Here is a 14,069-nt window from a genome sequence, read left to right as displayed (position 1 = left end):
AGATATTTAGAGTATTATTAGAGAAAAATACCACCAAATTCCCATGAGAAGCCCCATGTCACTATGGGGCACTCTGGAATTCCCAGGTACTGAATGGAGAAAAAATCCTGCTAATAGAGGCAGTGCTAAATTATGTCCTACTGTGCCAATCAGTACATTTCGGTGCAGATAATAGTGTAAAAAGTGTGGGTAAAGACTGGCAAGGAGGATGAGGATTTGTAGAGTAGATTGCCCAAAACATGATGAAAATATTTACTCAAATAGTGAACGCTCTTTTGATGAAGGGATCCAATAATTTCTGTCTTATAGTTCTGAAGAGATGCTAAATGAAACAGCAGGTATTCTAAATAAACCTACGTGGTGACTGCCCGGTTGGAGAGCAGCCTGTACAGTATCTCAGAAAAAAATAAAAATTGAAGCAAATACCTGAAGAAATTGTAGACTGAACTTGAAGTTACACAAGACTACTAGAATAAATGGAGAGATGTTAATAGTCGAAGACATGTGAGTAAACAGAAAATGTAATATGATGCAATATGGATTTTCCAGGATCATCACTGTAGAAGAGCCTGGTATCTTACTTTGATCGGATAATAGATTTTGTAAACAGAGGAAACGTGATGGATCTCATCTAAGAAGAGGTCATAAATTAAGCACTGTGTCATGTAGAAGTTGTTAGATAAGATATAGAAGGTGGGCATTAGCCCCAAAACAGCAAAGCAAACAGGGAAATGGCTGGGATGTTCTTGGGTCGTCGTTAGCACAGAGTCATGGAAGGTGGGTTTGGAAAATGCTGCATTTGAGTTCCTCTAGGTTACACCAACAAGTTGTGATTAATGTTCAGTATAGAAAACCCAACTAATATAAATAAAAAAACAAAATGACCCAATGTTTTCAAAGTAAATAATAGAAGATATGAAGTCATTTGCTTGAGGGTCAGTGACAGAAGTCCCTCCTTCATCCCACCTGGGGGACAGACTGCAGGCTGCACTTCTGCTTTTCAGGGCTCCCAGGCTGCTGGGTATCCTGGAGTGGAGACCTTCAACATCTACCAGTGTTATAAGTGTCCATGTAAAATAGCTGTTAATTAGCACACAGACCTCATCTGTGTTCCCAGACACTGTATTACCAAGTTACTGTCGTTTCCTATGGGTCAATGAATATTGATTAAAAAAAGCATTTGCTGCCGGGCAGTTTACACAGCTTCTACCCTGATTCTTGGCAGTGGGTTATTGCATCTTTACTGGCTTACCTCTCCCGTTTGCCATATGAAAACGTGGAGCCTAATCGATCACTACAATGCAGGGCACATACAGGCTGGGCATTGCAACACTCGTGCTGTGGCCTCTTTGTCCTTTTGAGGTTCTAACCCCCAACACCTGTACAGCAGATAAAGAAATGGACAAATCAGAGGTTTATTTTATTGCTGCACGTATCCAGATTTTCAGTCAGTGTAGGCTGTTAGTGTTCAGTCAAAGGTTTGTCAGGTTAGTCATGGACCTGAAAACAAATGCCATGTTGACTTACATTCAGAAGTATTTGGTATTTTTGCAGTTTTTAATAAGTATTTTGTTTAAGTAGAACTCACTGGTATAACTATTTACTTTTCTGGATCATAGAGCTATATTAAAACATGTAGAAATCTTCATTTTTAACAAGCATACTACAGTCATATATCTTGGCCCTTCCCTCATCCCTCTGTACTTTTCTTTATCTTCTGGAAGAAAATTAAGTTTTCAAATGTGTTATGAAAAATAAATACATTTAGCATCACCAGCTGCAGTGATCTTGTGGGTTGTGTCAAATCCAGCCTATGCCACCAGATTTACATTTCAGATTTGTCACCTCTGGCATCGTCACGATGTTGCTATTTCCCATCCTGTGAGACATATGGGCTGATCCTGTAAACCTGGCAGGGACAGACCTCACGTCGACTTCACTGTTTTCAGGCTCCAGCCTTTACTTTGTCTACTGATCTGAAAGGGAATAACAGAAAGGACCATCGTGATCTGACATCATTATCCTTAGGCACAGTGTGTGTTCAGATTTTGGCAACTTCGGTTGAACGCCGATAGGAGACACAGCAAGGGTTTTCCATAGTATATCTATCTGCAAAAAAATATACCTAAATACATATATTTTTTTCTAGAATGGGATTTGTTGGACACAGGGCCATGACTCCTGTCTAGGTGTGCAGAGAATGACAATGATCTTCTCCTTCTGTACCCTCCTTTCTAATAGTCCGTTTCAGTTCTTTCTGTGCTGGGTATGACTTTGCAAACATGGCTCTATAAATCACCCGTGAACAGAATTTGGTGCGGTGATGCTTGTTTGAATCAGCAGAGGGCCTGAAGAACTGGTTTTATGAGATGTATGCTGTTCATTCACTTCAAGAGGTACCTTGAGCACTGTTCTCATGTAGCAGTGACTCTTGGTCAGGGTAGATATATCCAGGGTATGGTTTCACATTACAGCTAAACTAAACTAAGGGCTTGCTTCCAGTAAAGGCAGGAGGTGTCAGTCTGTCTCCTGCTTACTCTGTTCCTTCCTCTGCTCCCAGCTGCTTGATCTTTTCCTCCTTTGCGTCATTCTGATACTCATCTAATCATACGGTAAGCTGGGTCACTCTACTAACCTGGCAAAAAATGCTTCTTTCCTTTTTTTTTTTTTTTTTTCCCTGGGTTTGTTTTCTGCAGTTTTAATGAATTAAATTGGCCTGTAATGCCATCCACTGAGATTTTGTTCCAGCCGGTGGGAGCCCACAGCTGGGCTTCGGCCCGCAGTGCATGTGTGGGGAGAGCAGGGGTGCAGCAGAGAACGGCAGGACCGGCACCGAGGCAGCGAGGAGCCAGTACCTCTGTCACCACCACCCCCTAGAACGTAGCCGAAGGCAGAAATTTTGCAGGGCTTGGCGTCGCGCTCAGCTGGGCTTTTGTTCTCCTCTCCCCTTGAGTTCCCCTTGAACTTCCTTGCTGATCCCTCCAGCTCTTCATTTCAAGAGAGGGTTGATTGCGTGACAACTGGGTATGCAGCATGTACATTTGAAAAGATGCACGAGGAAAGGTCATAAACACCCTGCCCTTCGTATTTTTCTGATGTAGTTGTAACTGTATCCCAGACCTTGGAAGCCCTAGCATGCAACACGCTTAGAGACACAGATGCCTCTAACTCCAGAGCAAGCAAGCAGTCTGTGCAGCGCAAATTTTTGATCTGCAAATTTCAAAACTGAAAGTATTTTCAGGCAGGTTCACATTTCCTGAGCAAAACTCATTTAAATTCTCAGGACTGATCTTAAACTGCAAGCAGACTCACTTAATTTGTTATGTGCCCAGTAGCTATTGACAAAGATATTACTCACTGTTCTTGTCTTTCTTTTTTCCAGAGAAATCTTCCTTATCTTCCTGTGTCTTTCACAAGTACTATTTTCCATAATCCATCAGATTTCATATTATCAGATTGTTTGAAGATGTATGTTCAGATTTCTTTGCTTGCTTAGCAGTATGTAAACACTGGAGACCTCAGTTAGATTTATATGACAAAGGAAGTGACAGGATCTCTTTGACGAAGCTAAGCAAGAAGTCTAAAGTATTAGATTTGTGGAGGATGTAGGTTGAAATCAGTGGTTAGGACCTGTCCTCCACCAGCGGCACACAGGGTGATTTACCTCTATAGACAGTGTGTAAACCCAGGGGGGATCCTGCAGGGCCTGAGGTAACTACCCTGTTCAAAATCTAAAATCGAAATCTACCAAGAATTTTGCCCCAGATCTGAGAGCTGCACCAATTGTTCTGCAGGATTATGTCACCTCACAGGTGATGTGACTCAAAATGGTGACTCACTAGGTCTTTCTCCTTAGACCTGAGCAGAATTCTAGCTAATTATAGTTACATACATAATAGATATTAAAAAAATAAATAAATAAATACAGAGGTGATTGTGGAGTTATTTGCAAGTTTAACTGTCCACTTGGAATTTGTAGGTATTTAAATAAATTATTTGAGAGTAGATACAGCTATGGTCTTCTTGCTGAAGATGAGAATACAAGTTGCCATGGGTTATCAGATCTACAGTTCTGGCAGTGGTATATCTTCTCTCACTTAGGTGGTAATTTTATCTCTAGGCACTTTATTATCGACGAAGTGAGAAAAACTGCATTGTCTGCACATCACCAGACTCAGTGCTCTTGGGTACTGTAGGTTTACTGACAGCACTATTGCAGATAAGCAGTAAAATATCCAGAGTGCAGTCATGGCATATTGCTATTGCCTTAAATACGGTTATTGCCATACGGCTGCTACTGCTGCCTCAGATTAAGCCATCCGACTGTTTGCCTGGCATCCTCTGATGCTGCGGCAGAAGTTTTCTAATACTATAAGCAGTTGCTTGCTAAACAGTCTGAAAACATACCTTGAAATGCTTCTGTACTGTTTGCAAGTTATGTTTTGAAACCCATATGATCAGCTGCTCTTCAGGGCTACTGAACATTCTTTTATGATGTAGCAATATGTTTTATAATACAAGGAAATATATTTTTAAATGTGGACTACTTACAGCACCACAAACACAATTTATCATAAGAATACTCTCAGAAGGTTTAATTTTCTTTGAAATGAGCTTGAAAAACACCATTAGCAATCCCAGATCCTAGGTTGTGAAATTCCAGGAGCCATGGAAAATGTAGGAAAGGGTAAAAGAATGACTCTCCTTTTCTGGTATGCTCTGAGCCCACCAGATTGGTCTGCCTGTACAAAGGAGCTCAGAAAGGGTCAGATTTGGCCAGCTGGGAATCCCTGCTATACTGTCCATATGTTTTAACAGGTGGAAGGGTTGCTCAGTTCTTCACTCGTCTGCTTGGAAGTGGGTAATATTTGGAGGAGCCCAGGGGGTTCCCACTGGGCTGGACCAGTTCCAGCACTCTGAAGCTGCAACAGATAGGGTATGACTGAGGCATTCACAAAGTCAATCTTTAACTCCTTTGCAGTGGAAAGAAATAGTTGCCTTCAGGGGGCATGGAGAGCAGTTAAACTAGGCTCCTGCTCTCTGTCTCTTTCCAGTACGTCTGCTGGGAACGCAGGGAGATGGCTTAATTGGTCCTCTCTGCTACACCTGAATAAACAATAATAAAATTCATGCTCATTTGCTGTATAGTTGGAGATGAACTTTCTACCAAAATGCATAAATATTATATTCACCATTGTAGTTCCGTTTTCATGATTCATGCCCAGCTTACTGAATAAAAGAAATATGGAGGGGGAGAGGGAAGGGAGAGAAATGGAAATTGAGTTAATACTGAGGAAATGTGTCAAGTAAAGTCCTTGCAAACTCTCAAGGTCAACGACATGAAAAAGCACTCAGGAAACCTAACAAGCAAGCAAGTAAAAATGACCTCGTGTTTATGAGAAGGCAGATAGGCAGATATGGCTTTGCATTTGCCCTACTACTGTTTACATTTCCTGTGGTTTTAATTTGCTGTACTTGCTAATACGGGATTCTTGGAGCAAACAAGCGACATAAATTTGCACCTCCCTCTATGACAGGCAACAAGTGCCATGCAAAACTGAAGGGAGAGTTCACACCCTAAGCATCTGAGGACAGTAACTGCAGGGGAACCTCTCGGGACCCATCACCACTCCTCAGACTGAGAGGAGATTACAGGCAAATATTCACTGGCAGGTGAAGCGCAACAAAAAGCTTAACAAATGAGAACTTCCTTAGCCCGGGTTATATTTAGGATGTCATGATTATGTAAAGGACCTTTGAAACAAATCATAACACGCTTTCAATATTTATACCTATTGTATAACCAGGTGCTTTAAGCTGTAGAACAATGCTGTTACAGTTTTAACAGGGGTTTGAAGCAAATAAGATCTATTTTTAACTGATTAAAAATGGAATACATTATTAGCACATTTTCCGTCAGCTTCAAAAGTTAAAAAAATCTGACAGAATTCTAAATTCCTGGTGACGTAATTTTGCACATCTGTTTTGAAGGCAATTTCAAAATTTTGGAAGCTTTCATGCTAAACCTGACCTATAGGAACTCTACCCAAAAAAAGTAGAAAATAGTAAACCGTGTGTCTTTTGTGACGTTCATTTCCCCGCCCCTTGAAGAAAATACGGCAGCTGGCTGCCACGACAGTTACAGATCCGTCAGGATATGTGAACTGGGAACAACCAGAGAAAGAAAACAGTGACAAAAGGGATTGCCTACAATTTCTGAGCATTTTAGCTGCTTCTGTGTCTTCCTGGGCTTTTGGGCTCTTGCTGCACATTAAGGACCGAGAAGCTCTGGGCTCCTGTTGCAGACATGGTAAATGAGGCTCCTTGGACATGTAGGGATATAATTTCTGTCTATGCAGCTCTTGCAACCCTTGGTCTCCTTAGGCAAAATGCTCACTAGCTTTCTCTAGTCCTCAACAACCTCCAAAACCAACTTCTAGGAAAGAAGGCAGGTTTTAGATGGAAAATCTGCCTGTATTTCAGAAGTTTACCCAAATATACATGCTCCTATCTAACTGTTTTTGTTTAAAAGCAATTTTATGGGAAGAAGAAAATCCTGAAAGTACTAACCAGCACTCTTCAGACCTATGACACTGCAGTTGGTCTTACTCCACTGAAACAGTGACTGAGCAGTCAGGGATAAAAATAAAACCCCAGTTCATATTTCATTCGTGCTCACAAAGCAAGATTCAGGATATGCTGAGTAAGTGGTGTTTGACCGCTAAAAGTGGCTCTTTTATGTTATTTTTTATGAACTGCTCCACTGATAATTAATATGACTATTACATGAATGTCAGAAGCTGCGGGTGTTTAGGTCTAGGCTGTTATTCCTAAGTTATCAGTGTTTTGTGCCTATCAAATTTTCTGTTCCTTGTAACCTCTAGGGAATAGGAAGAACTGTTCCAGTTCCAATAATGTATGATCTTATCCAATTCCCAGGATCATTTTTAGCAAGCTGTTCTACCATACCTGGTGTAGGGACTAAGTGTGTTTATTTTGTTGATATACTTGACTGCTGGATTGTGATCAGGCGCTCATGCCAGTTTCATTAGCTTTTGTGGCAGGCGTTTATGCAGGTGATCATAAACTGCAGCTAATTCCTTTGCAGGGTCTAGCAGCAGTGGCAGGAATTGATTTTGTACACCAGTTCTTGCGCAGTTCAAGGATATCCTAACAGGTCCTATAGAGTTAGTTTTTGCTATTGTCTCCTTCTCAATGTGTTTGGCCTGCAGGGAACATTCAGGAACATTGTGAATTGGTCATCACTACGTATAACCACTTTATCAGACTAGCATTTTAGTGTCCGTGTTAGCAAAAATGAAGAGGGACGTTTCTCTCCAGGCAAATGACTATTCACACTTCCAACTCTGTTTAAGCCAGTGGTGCAGGAGTTAATGCCCAGGGCTGTGGAAGGTGGGTTTGAGGTGCTCCCACCACAAAGTGTGTTAGAAAACACAGAACTTCTGCATTTCATTATGCTGATTTTCTCTTTTCAGACTGTCTCCTCTAGACTGCCTTCTCAGATAGACCCCTTCTGAGCAGAGGAAGCTCAGGTTTTGCATCCATAACACCCAGCAGCAGCATGGACTGAGGGGCTAGCTGAGTTGAAACTCTGAATTGTGTATGATAATTAAATTCCAGAGTAATTTGCAATTTTTCCTTGGTTAATACCCAGAAGAGATGTAGATAGATGGGATCCACATGCTACTAGCCAAAACACTAATGTGATCACCATCCCAATGTAGACACCCAGAAAGTCAGACTGCCTCCTGGCCTGGTGGTTGGCATTCAGGCAAGAGAAGTTGGAATAGGCTCTTCCTTGACCTTTCTGAGGTCTCCAGGACTTCTACTGGTTTTTAGTTTAGATCACTGTTTAAATCACAATGGTATTTTTCTCTTGAGTCCTTGAGTTACTAACTGCTAACATGCCAACAATTTCATTTCTATCAGTGTTTTTCTTCTCTTTCACATCGTTCACAGATTGGTCTTACGTACTATCTCATGGCTCAAAATTTTTTACAGAACAGGTAGACCGATATCACAAAACTGGATGGTGGTTCACAGAAAACTATAGCACGGAATGTTTCACTTCTAGTACACAGCAGATATTTTCACTCCTATTCAGGCAGTTTACAGGTTGACCTTTTCTTCATGATGAAGAAGAGCATTGCTGATGCTGAAGTTCTTCAAGCTCATCCCATTCCATCCTGGATGCTCATCTAGAGTCTTTAGGCAAGAAAAGCTAAGCAATGGTTGATGTGGCCAATTTTAGGGACATAAGATTGAGGGTCAGATGAGGCACAGCAGGCACTGATGCCATGGTGGAGAGTACTGGAGAGCTTCTGTATGCACTGTCCACATGAGATGACCATACCATGTTCATGTGTTTCATGTTGTGTTCCTAGGGCAGAACTAGTGACTTTGCTTTCATATCACAAAGGTGGGCAATTGCAAGAGTCTGTTCTCCAGATGAATCCTAGAGACCACTTAAAAGATCCAACTTATCTAAAGCAGTTCTTGGCTGGCATGAACGTGCAGTCTCTGTGCCATTCATCTTTGTTTCTGCATAGTATTTGAAATCAAGTATCTTACTGACCGCTTCTGCCAGCTCTTTTCTTTTGGGGAAGAAATAACTGAACATTTCTCATGGAAAGTCCTTGCCATGGGAATTGTCACCTCCTCTGTAGCTCAGATTTGTAGCTTAGATAAAAGTCACGTTTACTTACTCTAGGTTTTCCTTAGCCTGGGCAAACAGCCAAATAAGAAAGAAAGATAGCACTAGGATGGTTTGATTTCTGCCAGTTTTTGATAGTGGTTATTCTAGAGTCTTTATAACTGCAAAAGTCATAAATGGCACAATGGTCAGTGTAATAACAAAAAAACAAAATTGAAGGCCTATTTTTAGAGACCGCTTGGAGTTCACCTCAGGACAAAAAAGAGCTGGAAATCACTCTACAGCAACAAATGTTATGTGATTGCACCAGTTGCATAAAAGCTTTTAGGTGTAAATCTCTTCAAAGTCTTTCCATATGGGGAAAATATCAGTTGGGAGGACCTGGGTAAGTGTCATGGACCCTGTGGAATGTAGTCATGGACTTCGTTTGGTGAGCTGGATGGCTTCCCAGCTATCAGCAATTTCACTGTGGCCTGAGACAAGAATAAAAGACAGAAGTCTCTATATTTGGTATAAGCCAAATGTAATCTGAGCCATTAGTGCAACAAGAGAGTCTTTACAGGGGTGATTTTTGTGGCTCCCAGACGAATAACAGGCTTGAGATTCACCCAGAATTTTTACCTCCGAGGTTTTCACCCTCCAGGTCAGGCAAGCTTTTTAAAATTAATCTAACAGATAGGAGTGAATGCCTGTCCCTTCCAACAGCAGATGGGCAGTCAAAGGCTATTGGGCAACCAGTCCTCTGGCAGCAAAGAAGGATATACAAATTCTGGCTCAGAAATTCTTAGATCAAGTATAGGCTTCAGTAATTAGCACTGAAGAGGCTGGAGGAATTAAAAGCAAGGACCATAATTCAAGCCAATTTTAAAGAGATATCAGATGTCCAAAGAATTAATGACGTGTTTCATTTTTATTCCTTTTCACTGAGGTCATCTGCATATTTTTATCCATTGCACTGTGCCGGCGCACTCCTTTACTAGCATCTTGATATGGTGATCAGGTACAACTCTATCTGATGCTCAAATCTTCTTAAAAATTGTCTCTAAGGACTATGAAGAACGAGGTATTAGGATATAATATACGGGACATTTTTCATATTAAACACAGAAATTCCAAGATGGGAAATAACACAGCTTAGAAAACAATTTTATATGGAGTACACATTAATCTTTGGCTATAATAGATCAGCATTTACCAGTGAAGGCACTGGAGCTACTACAGTTAGCAGTAGTTAAGGAATGTATTGCTCTTAAATTGAATATTTCTTTTTTAAGCATTACATGCATTTTACACCATGGCCCAGCAACCTGTGTTATGTCCTGCCACTCATATGGCCCCTTGTGCCACCTAGTGGAAAAGGTCAACCTTAAAAGATAATGTCAACCCGAGCGGGGAGGGTTTACAGTGGAAAATAAAAAGGAAAAAAAAATACTGAGGAAGAAGAGACTCTTTTTTATCTGAAAAGCAGCACGTTGCCAAGTGAAGATATATGATAAGTCAGTATAATATTTGAAAATTTGAAATTAATGGGAAAATGATTTCCAGTATAAACAATCACCTTTGAATCTTTAATTACATAGAGAGCAATACTGTCTGAGGGAAGGAAGAACTTGTTATTCTAATTCTAGTGATTAGTCTTGATTCCATAAAGGTAATCTGGAGAAGGACAAGAATGCAAAGTTAAAGATAAAAATAGAAAATAAAACTACGGGTGGAACTGAGAATTTTAATGATCTTGAAAGAAGTAATAAAAACAGTTCTCAGAAACAATGGCAATTTTCTTATTATCTGAGATGCAAATGTAAAAGCGGTGAAACACAAATATAGCAAATCATGCTAACAATTATTTCATGACTAAAAAAAAACGGGTTTCTTGGTTTTCTTTTTTTCTTCCATTTTGTTGTCTCTCTCCAACTAGTCCACCCCGGAGATCTATTTTCTTTCTTTTTTTTCTCATTGTTGTAGAATATATCTCCTGCATCTTCCTTCAGAGTCTGTCCTCTCTTATGGAGTGGCTTAGAGGTGTTCTTCCCGATCTGCTCTCACTCGCTCAGACTCATTTTCTTATAGAGTAAGACTGTGACTGCAGAACTAGTTTAACTGTATCACCTACCAAGTAATTCCTGCAGAGTTCATCTTCACAGACACTTTTTGGAATCAACTTTCTCTTGACACTTAAGTTGTAGCAGCAGTTCATACTGTACTAGAAAGTGGTGGGATACTAGTAGGCAAGTCAGGCAAGTCCTCTCCATGGAGCCAGGACACAGCAGCAGTGCCCTTAGCATCACATGCTGGGAGGAGTTTTACCTCCAGCTAAAGCTTTTGTTCTGGGACCAGACAGGCAAAAAATCGTTGCTGCTTAAAGCAGAGTGAACTAAGATCCCCCATAAATTAAATTTCAGGCAAGATACCAGCATGTCAAAGTTCAGCACATTCTCTGTGCCCTTGCTTGCTTGAGTCTTAGATATAAGCTACTGGCACAGAGGAACATATTTGTGGAGGTAGTGAAATTAGCCCCGTAAATTATACATATTTTTCTCCTTCTATTTAACAACCTCAAGCCATTTGAATGACTCAGAGAGAAAGAAAAAAAAAAGAGAAAAAAGGATCAAGAAATATGGGCCCTGACTGTTCCCACTTTTAACACCCATGTGTATTCGCTATATGTGTTGCTGCAACTTCAGTAATAAGGTCTGTTTAATTACTTTTAACATGCCACAGAAGTTGACCTGGAAAATACAGGCTAAGACAGGAAAAAGTAGTTGTTCACAAATTCTATCTCAGCAAACATATAGAGAATTTTGTGAGATAAAGAATGTGTGCTCCCCAACCTAGCAGCATATCGCTGTCAAGTAAGTCGCAACATCACTGAGAGCCTCAGAGGTGTGGGAACTTCTCAAAGAAAATATTCCCCCAAATCTTTCACAGCGAAAAGTGTCAGTCAGATGAAAGACGGGACTTGCTGACTCCCCTTGTCTTGTTTCTTTTTTGATGGATCTCTTCTCTGGCTACATGAAGAGATATCTATATGACTTCGTGCACTAGCATCAAATAGACGTTTGCAGAACAACTTAGTGTTACATTTCTTAGCCTTCTGATTCAAGAAAGGACTTTGCTCAGCAAAGAATATCATAACATGAATGATTTTTTTCTGTCAGAAAAAACAGTACTGGAAAGTGCAGAATTTAAATGATTCTAATTGCATTGCTGGAGCAGTTCTATATATTCTCTGGCCCTGCCACTCACTGCTTTAAAGGCGTAGTTCTTTTATGAGCGTACTTCAAATCTGTGAAATGTGTTTAGATACTGCAAACATAATCCTGAGCTGTGGAGATTCAGTGGGTATCTGCCTGCTGGTATCCACTGGAAGAGTTGAATGACGAGGAAGGGGGACTGTGCAGTTAACTTCCCCAAGTGCATGTAGCACATCAGCTGGTGCTATCAGGGAGTCAGACCTTCCTTCTTGCTCTTAACAAATTGTTCATGAGTATGTTTTCGACCTGTGTATTTATGTATATCACACTTACAGAGCTTTTCCAGGTTATTTCAAAAGTGTGTTCCCAAGAAAACATGCACATAAAATACAGTGTATTCTTTCCCCCTTATAAAAGTACATTATACTAATTTCTAATTCCTAAAATCAGGGAGAATGTAATACTACAACTGCCCATACTCATGAGAACGGTAAAGATGCTAGCCCACCCTGGGACCAAGAAAAAGCATGAAATAAATCAGAAATATAACTAGATTAATTTAGGGTAGAGTAATTAAAAGATAAAGTGCATGAATATTAGGTTATAAAATTATTGGCATGAATTTATTAAAACACACTTCATCAGTCAGAGCAGAATAAAAGCTAATTTGCAACTGGTTGTAATGGGCTCGGAATCAGCTTTAGTATTAGAAGAAAGTTCAAATACAGTAGGAAGGAAATGTAATACAATAAAGCAGTGACTCAGGGGGCTGATTGGGATAATGAAATGCATTTCAATGAATTCTGATGGGCAAAGTATTATTACAGTGGAGCTTATAAACAAGAGAGGAATAGATGAAATTTGCAACAATGGTACTATATTGTCACAGTGACTTTTATTACTATAGAAATTGTTTCAAAGTGTGAAAGGTACTGTACTTAGTGTTCTAATAACTAATCTAAAGTGACTGTCTCTATTTTACTGAGCTTTGTTGTTTATCAGCATCCAAAGTATAGACTCTGTGTCTACTCCTTGACAGAACTGCTGATGGTCCATTCATTCTGTCTCCTCTACACGCTAAGAACACAGCGCAGACATTCTGCACGGCTATTAGTATGAAATCCAGGGAGGCTGTGGAAGTTTGCCGTTTTGCCTGCTCTGTGGGGGCCTCCTGTGGCCTGAATTAGACGGCTCCTTTTCTTACGGCAAGGCAAAAATAACTCTTGACTTACGATTTGTGAAAACACCGTGGCTAATGCCAAGATCAGAGAGCAGTGATTTGATCCTCTGTGTTTTGAAACATTTTATTTTATTGAAATATTGAATGTTGAAATACTTTATTACAAGTCACATTTTATGAGCTTTTTATTTATATATTATTTACTTTATGCAAATATATGCTTCCTTGTTGAAAAGTTCATCATTTAATAAACCCAAAAGTTGACTTGCCTCAAAATAGTAAATAAAAAAACCCCAGATTTTAAACTTGAACAAGTTTTTGGTAGATATCTTCTCCCCTCAACCAACTAATCAAAACTTATTAGGAACTGAGGAACATGGAGCAATTATGTAATTTCTTTATTTTCCCAACTCTGTGTTGATAATGTTACATTCCCTTAAACTTACATACTTTTAGTTTGAAAGGAAAACTGTGAATCTTTTCAGGTTTTGGAATATTGTTTAATAATTTCTGTGAATGGTGCTGAAGAAAAGAGGGTAGGTGAGAAGATGATATGTAATGTATCTTTTAAATACATTTATGTCATGGTTTCGGCTGGGATAGAGTTGACTTTCTTGCTGGCAGCTGCGTGGTGCTGTATTTTAGATTTGGAATGGGAGTGGTGCTGATGGTACACTGACATTTTTGGTTGTTGCTAAGCAGTCAAGGCCTTTTCTGCTCCTCACACCGCCCCACCAGTGAGTAGGCTGGGAGGGTACAAAAAATTCAGAGGAGACACAGCCAGGACAGCTGACCCTAATGGATCGAAGGGGTATTCCATGCCATGTGATGTCATGCTCAGTATGTAAAGCTGGGGGAAGGAGAAGGAAGGGGGAAGATGTTCAGAGTGATGACGTTTGTATTCCCAAGTAACGGCTGCATATGATGGAGCCCTGCTTTCCTGGAGGTGGCTGAACACCTGCCTGACGATGGGAAGCAGTGAATGAATTCCTTGTTTTGCTTTGCTTGCATGCGTGGCTTT

At 40.2% G+C, this 14,069-nt stretch overlaps 1 protein-coding gene across 6 annotated transcripts in view; it reads left to right on the top strand.

The window, feature by feature from the left end:
- The first annotated feature begins 2,509 nt into the window (after positions 1-2,509).
- LOC128904178 (uncharacterized) overlaps positions 2,510-14,069 on the top strand; it is an 87,278-nt gene continuing 75,718 nt past the window's right edge. For 4 of the 6 annotated variants that reach the window (XR_008464427.1, XM_054188139.1, XM_054188138.1 and 1 more), the window contains exon 1: positions 2,510-2,612. The gene's annotated coding sequence lies outside the window, so the exon portion shown is untranslated. The remainder of the gene's footprint in view (positions 2,613-14,069) is intronic. The other 2 variants (XM_054188135.1, XM_054188137.1) reach the window with 2 other exon arrangements.

Source organism: Rissa tridactyla, chromosome 1, assembly GCF_028500815.1.
Source record: "Rissa tridactyla isolate bRisTri1 chromosome 1, bRisTri1.patW.cur.20221130, whole genome shotgun sequence".
NCBI lineage: Eukaryota > Metazoa > Chordata > Aves > Charadriiformes > Laridae > Rissa > Rissa tridactyla.
This window is presented reverse-complemented; position numbering and strand designations above follow the sequence as displayed.